The 8,386-nt window shown below is 35.4% G+C and overlaps 1 protein-coding gene across 5 annotated transcripts in view; it reads right to left on the reverse strand.

Annotated features, from left to right (window-relative positions):
* The window catches only part of GRID2 (glutamate ionotropic receptor delta type subunit 2), a 1,449,748-nt gene that overhangs the window by 695,773 nt on the left and 745,589 nt on the right, over nucleotides 1–8,386 (reverse strand). The window lies entirely within an intron of this gene.

Genomic DNA, 8,386 nt, shown 5'->3' on the forward strand with positions numbered 1-8,386 from the left:
CTGTAAATACCAAAGCCATGGCAAACAAAAAGAACAAAGCAAGAGGCATTATACTACTTTAAAATATACTACAAGATGATCATAACCAAACAGATATGGTATTGGCATAAAAGCAGACACATGGACAAAAGGAGCAAGTAAACTTGTGCAACTGCAGTAAAATGTGTTTTGACAAAGGTGCTAAAAACACACTGTGAGGAAAGGACAATCTCTTTAATAAATAGTGCTGGGAAAATTGGTAATAAAACTAGACCCCTATTGTTCACCATATACAAAAATCAAATAAAATTTATTAAAGACTTAAAGATAAGATTTAAGACACTGAAACTACTAGAAGAAAATTTAGGGGACATATTTCAGCACATTGGAATGGCCAAGGAATTTTTTAAAAAGACCTCAGATGTGCAGGAAAAAAAAGCAAAGATGGATAAATGGTACTGTGTCAAACTAAATAGGTTCCGCACAGCAAAGGAAAGAATTATCAAAGTGTAAAAACAAGATATAGAATGGGAGTAGTAATCACAAACTACACATCCAACAAGGAGTTAATATCCAGAATTGACAGGGAACTTCACAAACTCAATGGTAAACAAATAAACAAATAATCCACTTAAAAGATGGGCAAATGATCTAAATAGGCCATTCTTAAACGATATACCAAAGGCCAACATGAAAAAAATATGAAAAAAAAAAATTCAACATCACTAATTATCAGGGGAATGAAAAATTAAAAACACAACAAGATATCACCTCACTCTAGCAAGAATTAGCTATTCCCAAAAAAGATGAAAGTCTATGTGGGTGAGAAAATGGAGAAAAGGCAAACTTTTTACATGGTTGGTGAGAATGTAAATTAGTACAGTTATCATGAAAAATAGCAGGGAAGTTTCTTATAAAATAAATAATAGGACCATCATATGATCTAGCAATCCCACTCCCAGATCTCTATATAAAGGAAATGAAATCAGTATGTTATCTGTACTTCCATGTTTATTTCAGCAATGTTCTCAATATAAGAAAATGGAAACAACCTGAGTGTCCATCAACTGATGGATAAAGAAGATGTGGATGGTATGCACAATGAAATATTCTATAACTATAAAAAATGAAATCATGTCACTTGTAACATAAATGGAACTGGAGATTACTGTATTAATGAAATAGTCTAAGCACAGAAAAACTATAACACATGATCTCACTTTTATTTAGAATCCACTAAAATTTCTATGATAGAAGCTGAAAGTTGAATAGTGATTACCAGAGGCTGGGGAGAATGGTGAGGAGGGATGAATGGGGTGATAAAAGTTACAGTTAGATAAGAGAAATACATTCTGGTATTCTATAGTATGGCAGGGTGACTACAGATAATGATACTGTATTATATAATTCAAAAAGCCAGAAGGATTTTCAGGATTTTCACCATGAAATGATAAATATTTGAGGAGACAGATATTCTCGTCTTAATTTGAACACTGTATAACATACCCTATAAATATGTGTAAGCTTTATGTGTCAAATCAAAAACAAAAGTTTAAAAAATTTTAGAAAATAAAAACTTCTCCATAAGTTGATTTGGCATGTTGGTTACTATCAAATGGAATTATGTATACCTGTGGGTTGATTTTTGGATCTCCAATTATGCTTTATTAATCTGTTTTCAACCTTATGCCTATACCAAATAAGCCTTGGAATCAAGTAAAACATTTCATCCAATTTTATACATTTTATGATTATTATAGGTACACAAGGTATTTTTACAATACATTCAAAGTTTATAATTAACTTATCAATGTATTCAAAAGATTCTAAAGAACAATAAAAATCTAAGCTTTTGTTTGAGATTGCATCAAATCTATATATGTTTATAGAGACTGGATATCTTAATAATATTAAATTTGCTTTCTTTTTCTTTTTTTCTTTCTTTCTTTTTTTTTTTTTTTTTTTTTTTTTTTTTTTTTTTTTTTTTTTGGTGCTGGGGATTGAACCCAGGGCCTTGTGCATGTGAGGCAAACACTCTAAATATTAAATTTTCTGAATCATGAACCTACCTCTCTCTGTGTGTCTCTCTCTCTCCTTCTCTCTCTCTCCACTATTTTGAGCTTCTTTAATTACTCCTGGTAAATGTTTTGTAATTCTAAGTGTAAATGTATCACAAAAGTTTGTAGATTTTTTACTAGGGGTTTGATATTATTACATTTTATTTTACTCTTTCACTGATTACAGTGAAATATGATTATTTTCAAACTCATGTTTTAGTCTGTGAACTTGCTAATTAATTTACAAGTTTTAGTAGGTTTCTCTTTGCAGATTTTATAGTGTTTTCTATGTATATAATTATGTATAAGAAATAGAGACATTTTTACTTTTTTTCTTCCTAAACTCGATGCATTTTAGTTTTAAACACCTTCACTACTCTCAGTGCCTATGACTTTCCTTAAAATACTTTATTGGTGTGAAAATACCAATGGTGTGTGTATTGATACCTTCATCCTAACATAGGTAATTTTTGTGTTTTTAATATTTAATGCTTAATACTGTAAATGTTTCATTGATTTTATTAATCTTTACAAAGGATTAATAATTTTACTTTGTTATTTTTCTTTATTTTTCATGTCACTTTTATCCACTTTTATTTTTGTTATTCTTATACTTTGTGTTTAATATAGATTTATTTAGTGATAAACAGAAGGTGGAACTTTAGTTTCTTGTTATTTAAGCTTTTCTCTACTTTCCAAGATAGGCACATTTTGAGTTTACTTATTTATTCATTGTGTTTTGTTTTGTTTTTGTTTTTGTTTTTGTTTGTGGTGCTGGGGATTGAACCCAGGGCCTTGTGCTCGCGAGGCAAGCACTCTACCAACTGAGCTGCATCCCCATCCCTTATTCATTGGTTTTATTAAGTATTTTTTGTTATTATGTCTGGAGATCAGTGGGTTGATATCTTTTCTTAAATTTTAACTTAGTCATTTTCTCTTCAAATATTTCTGTTATGACATCCTTGCTCCTCTCAACATAGACACCAGTGTAAGTAGGAGCCATGTTTCTCGGGCATGTAACTGTAAAGACAGAATTAGAATCTATGCCTGATGTTCTCTAGATGCTGATTTAAACATGAACATCTTCAGACTGTGGTCTTTCTTTAAAATTATATCAATTATTTATAGTATTGATTTTTAGGTCAGCTATTAGTTTCTCATTATCTATGAAAATGTATTCTAGTTACATTAACAGAAGGAGTACTGGACTATGTCATATTAAAAAAAAAAAAAAAAAAGAGGGAGAGGGATCTTTGGCTTTAATACCCTGATGTACATAAATCATATCTCAAAATTTTCCAGGTATTCTCAAAATATTAATTTTTCTTTTTAGTGTGTAATTCAAAGCAGGCAAAGGTTAAAACCTACTGCATTTGAAACATACTGCAATTCTTGACAAGGCATGATGAAAATTAGCTTGCTTTTTTAAGTTATGAAATAAAATTCATCAACTATCATATATTTCAATCAATTTTTAAAGAATCATAGTAGAAAGCAAATAAATATCTTTTTCTCTGAAGCAAGTACCACTCAAAGTGGTACACAATCACTTCCCAATACTTGAACATATTCAAAGCCTTTTTTTCTTCAACACTCTTACAGATGTCGTCCCTCAAATATCAATTTTTAAAAATACATGTCTCACCTCAAATAAATTGTGTTACTCATGAAGATATAGAGTTTTAGGTGAACCAAAAACATAAGATGTTTTCCTGGTTGAGCCATGTATTTGCTACTTCAAACAAAAAGACCTTGCTTGCTGTTGTACAATAGGTTTCTGCCCACGTTCTCTTATACCTCCCTTCCCTTCTACCAGGATATCAACTGCTTTCATAAGAATATTTGCCCTGATAAAGGTCAAAGGCCCTGTGCACTCATCTTATGCTGGGCAACATTAGGGAGGGGGAAGGATGCAAACTTCATGGCTCTCTCAGTCTTGGGGGTTGGAAGGAGCAAATCTAGGTTCAACTGCTTGGAGCAGGTGCACTGTGGGGGAGGGAATCTATAATGGCTATAATGATATTACGTGTGGCCCTTTTATCCAATTTAATATACTGCTTTTTCTTTTTACACTGAATTTATGATAATTATTAGTGTGTTATATGCTTCCACTCTACTGTTCCATAAATGCTTAAGGAGGTTCTCATCAGAGAGATCCACATTGTCAATAAAGTGGACCAAACTCCTATATAATGAATTTCGGAATTTAGCAAAAGTGCCTTTACCCCATGCAACTAGAATTTCTATGTAAATGATGTATACTGATTGATAAGTCAGAAACTTCAGTTTCAATAGCACTGACTGCCGTGTTACCAGCTTTCTGCCAATAAAATTCAGGAGCATGCTCACCAGTGAAGTTTCAGGTAGATTAACGATTCTTGATCCCACCCTCTAGTTAGAGGGTCTGTTCTCTATTTCCCCAGTCATCTGTAATTGATGATTATGAGCCCTTACAGAAGGGAGGCAGCTTTCCCTAGACACTCACCTTAGGATTTTGAACTTGTCGCCCCTTACTTGCCTACCAAGCAAATAAACCTATTTTGAGAAGGCAGTTATGAGCTTTCTGTTGAGTTCTTACTGAAACTGAAAACCTAATCCATGAATGCCCTGATAGTCTCAATTTGAGGAGATTCACCCCAAATTCAACAACAGGATGTGAAGGGCCATAGATATATATGTTTATTAAGTATAAATCAAAATCAAATACTGCCTTTGGGGGAGATTTTATTCTCTCTTTACACCTGAAGTAGAATGCTGGCTTTAATGGGTCTTAACACACAGAGCTTCCCATAAATACATAGGACTAATCAGTGATTGTTTTGCTATATTAAAACTTGATGGTGTTCACTGAGGTTTGCTTGGGTGGATCAAACTCAGTAATAGCTGAAAATGTCATAGTCATTGTGCAAAATGGTCAGAACTCAAGGCCATTTTTCATAGCTCTGTGTAGTACTTTTTTTTTTACCCTGGTTATATTTTCCTTCTGACTGCTGGTCTATTGCTGACGCTTAACTGTTTAGTCTGAAACTTAGAAAACCACAAAATAATACACTAAACATTTCCCCTCTTTGGGGATGATGCAAACTTTGGAAATATATCATGGCTATATTGGATTATTTATGTAGAAACCTAGAGTCAAAGCCCATTATTTGATAGGATCAACTGGACTCAGCTGCTTATAGAGATAGGGCTGCCCCGATTGTCTCCATTGCTGCCTGAGCCCATGATAAAACTGCACATGATAATATATCCACCGTTTCAGAGTCAATGAGAAACAAAGGACTTGATGTTTCTGAAATAAGCTATCACTTTCTGCAGTAGTTGTAATTCCTGCTCAAAGCTGAAATCCATATCACACATGTATGGTCCACACCTATTCAGGCATATGTTGACCTCCAACCACCTCTGAGAGCCACCTGAATGAGTTGTTGATAGTTTTTCAGGTTGTTGTATTGTTATTGGTTGATCAGCTCACTTAGGCATTATAATCCTAGCCTTTTAAACTACTCTGTGTTATGTTTTTAGCTTCTTGGACCATTTGCAGTCTGACAAAAAGTATGCAAAAGGCACTCTACAATGGGCTAATAGTAAAGAAATAAAATATACATTGTATACATATACATTCTGTCTTGTTCTTTATCTTTCACAGACATTGGGCATTGCTGAGTGTTGAAAAAATCTCCTCAAATACTGACTCAGAAAAGAGGTCCTACAGAACCTCCTTCACCTCTTTGTGACGCACAAACCCTGGTAAGGCAGTTTGTTCACTGAATACAGATGTTCTAAGAAAGAGATCACATCATCTTGACTCCCTTCCGGGTCATGATCAACATGAAAGTAGTGTGGAATAACAGACCAGCTCTTAAAATTCAAAATTCCATTCTGACCTTTGCTTGCTGTGGTGCTTCTTTCTTTTTCTTTAACAAGCCTGAGTAGCAACCTGGCCTAAATGGATCTTGGGGAACTTAGATTTAAATCTGCATCAGCCTTCTGGAATCTCTTGTTGAACTGACATGACTCTGGTAAGGATAAAGAATACTTTTTGAGCATACAGCTTGCAATTCTATAATGAATGGCCCATGGTAGACCAAAGTGAGGGACAAATCTATAAGTTTAATAAAAATGTCCTTGTAGCCCTTGCATTTGACAATTTTGAGGGGCTGGGGGATACTGGGGATTGAACTCAGGTGCACTCAATTACTGAGCCACATCCCTAACCCTATTTTGTATTTTATTTACAGACAGGGTCTCACTGAATTGCTTAGTGCCTCACTTTTGCTGAGGCTGGCTTTGAACTCTGATGCTCCTGTCTCAGCCTCCCAAGCCATGGGATTACAGGCGTGGGCCACTGTGCCCAGTAAGACCATTCTTGATGAAAGGTCTGAAACTGAATAGGAGATCATTGAGAAAAAAAGTAAAATCATAGCTATTAAAATGGAAGGCAATAAATTTCTGGAGATAGAGGTAGAGCAACAACTCTACTTGGGAAGGGGACATCTTCAGACTCCTGGAAATATGGAAAAGGGATGGAGATTAATGATTCTTTTCTTCCAGAATGACTTCTGGAGTTTCCTTCATGAAAGAAAACACTCTGGTATAGATCTCCCAAACTGGGGTAAGTGCCTTAAATTTAACTGACTGATGGAGTGGCCATTCCTTACCAGATGACTCTATTCACAATTTGATCACCATTCTTTTACTATTCCCAAAAAGTGTACTGGAAACAGCAGGGGTGCACCCGACATCCTGTACAGAACACCTGTCAGAATCACCTAAACCATCTCCACCATTATTCTCATCCATTACATGGAGTGATAAGAAAGCTATTAGACTAGAGGCCTGAAACAAAGGTTTATGAACAATTAGACTGTGGATTAAATTATTTCTGATAAAATTGATAAACTCTGCTATTATAGTCAAAAACTGCCACAGATATCATGCAAACGAGCATAAATGTGTTCCACTAAAACTTCATTTACAAAAGGAGGTTTCAGCCTCATCACTAGTTTCCTGATCCCTGGCGAAGACAATCAGGACATACTGGACCAACTTCCCTTTGGAAGTCTCTTTTGATATGAAGTGCTGAACTCAATTACTCTATATAAATTGGGAACTCCTGGCATTACCAGCAGGAAAGGTGGCCACATTGGAGGTACTCCTGATTTGTGTCCCACATGGGGATCCCAACAATTGTAACTAAATTTTCTCCCTTGCATTAGTCAGCTTTTCCTCACTGTAACAAAATATCTGGGAAAATAAACTCAAAGAGGAAATGTTTATTTTGGCTGTTTCAGTCCATAGTTGGCTACCTCCTCTTCCAAGAGCCATGGCATTACGGCAGAGTGGGTATGGTGGAGTAGACCTCAGGGCAACCAGGAAGCAAAGGGGGTAGGGTGCTGGGAGCAAGATATAGTCCCCAAGTGCATGCTCCCACCAAGGATTCACTCCCTTCAAGTATGCCCAAACTTCTAAAGTTTCCATCACCCCCTAATACTCTAATCAGCTATGAATCCATCAATGAATTGACCCATTGATGAGGCCAGAGCTCTTATGATTCAATCACTTCCCAGAAGCCCCACCTCAGAACATTGATGCACTAAGGATCAAACTTTCAACATATGAGCCTCTGGGAACTTTCCAGATTCAAGCCATAATTTTTCTATGCCATAGGAAAACCAAATGCACTTCCAGGACTATAGTTCTTGTAAGCAGGTTCCCACCGTCTTGAAGACACTCGTCTTGTACTTTAGGGATGATCTTAAGAGACCTTCAAGTATTTAATTAAATACCAGCAGCAGATAATGTAGGACTCTACTGAGATCTCTCTAAATTGAGGCTACCCTTATTTATTTGGGAGAGCTATAGGAACAATACCTATAAATCCCATGGGCATTTTTCCCTACAAATGAAGTTGTCCAATTAGAAAATTTTCCCTTAGTTTCACTACCATGATCAATGGCACCACTTCAGCTTTGGAACCTGTTCAATTCAGTTTCAAATCACTGGCCAGGGTAGTTATTAAGTAACAGACTTTCTTCTTGGGTGCAAAGGTACCATCTTTGTAACCACACATAAATCCTTTGTATCTGGAATAATGCTTCTTTCTGAGTTGAAAGCATTATGCAGAAATTTAAGGAGAAAACAATTCGACTTTGAAGGTAAATGCTGATATTTCAAGGGATTTATTCCAGGACCCTGGAAGGCATGTTCCAGAACAATTCTCCTCATTAAAATCCTATTTATAGTGTCCTTGAATAAATACAGGTGAGAAAATTGAATGACTTTGACCCTAGTTCCTGTTATTTGTTTAATGAGAGTAACGACTAAACAGGAATATTTACTGGTAGCCA

This window comes from Sciurus vulgaris (genome assembly GCF_902686455.1).
Source record: "Sciurus vulgaris genome assembly, chromosome: 9".
NCBI classification, from domain to species: Eukaryota; Metazoa; Chordata; class Mammalia; order Rodentia; family Sciuridae; genus Sciurus; species Sciurus vulgaris.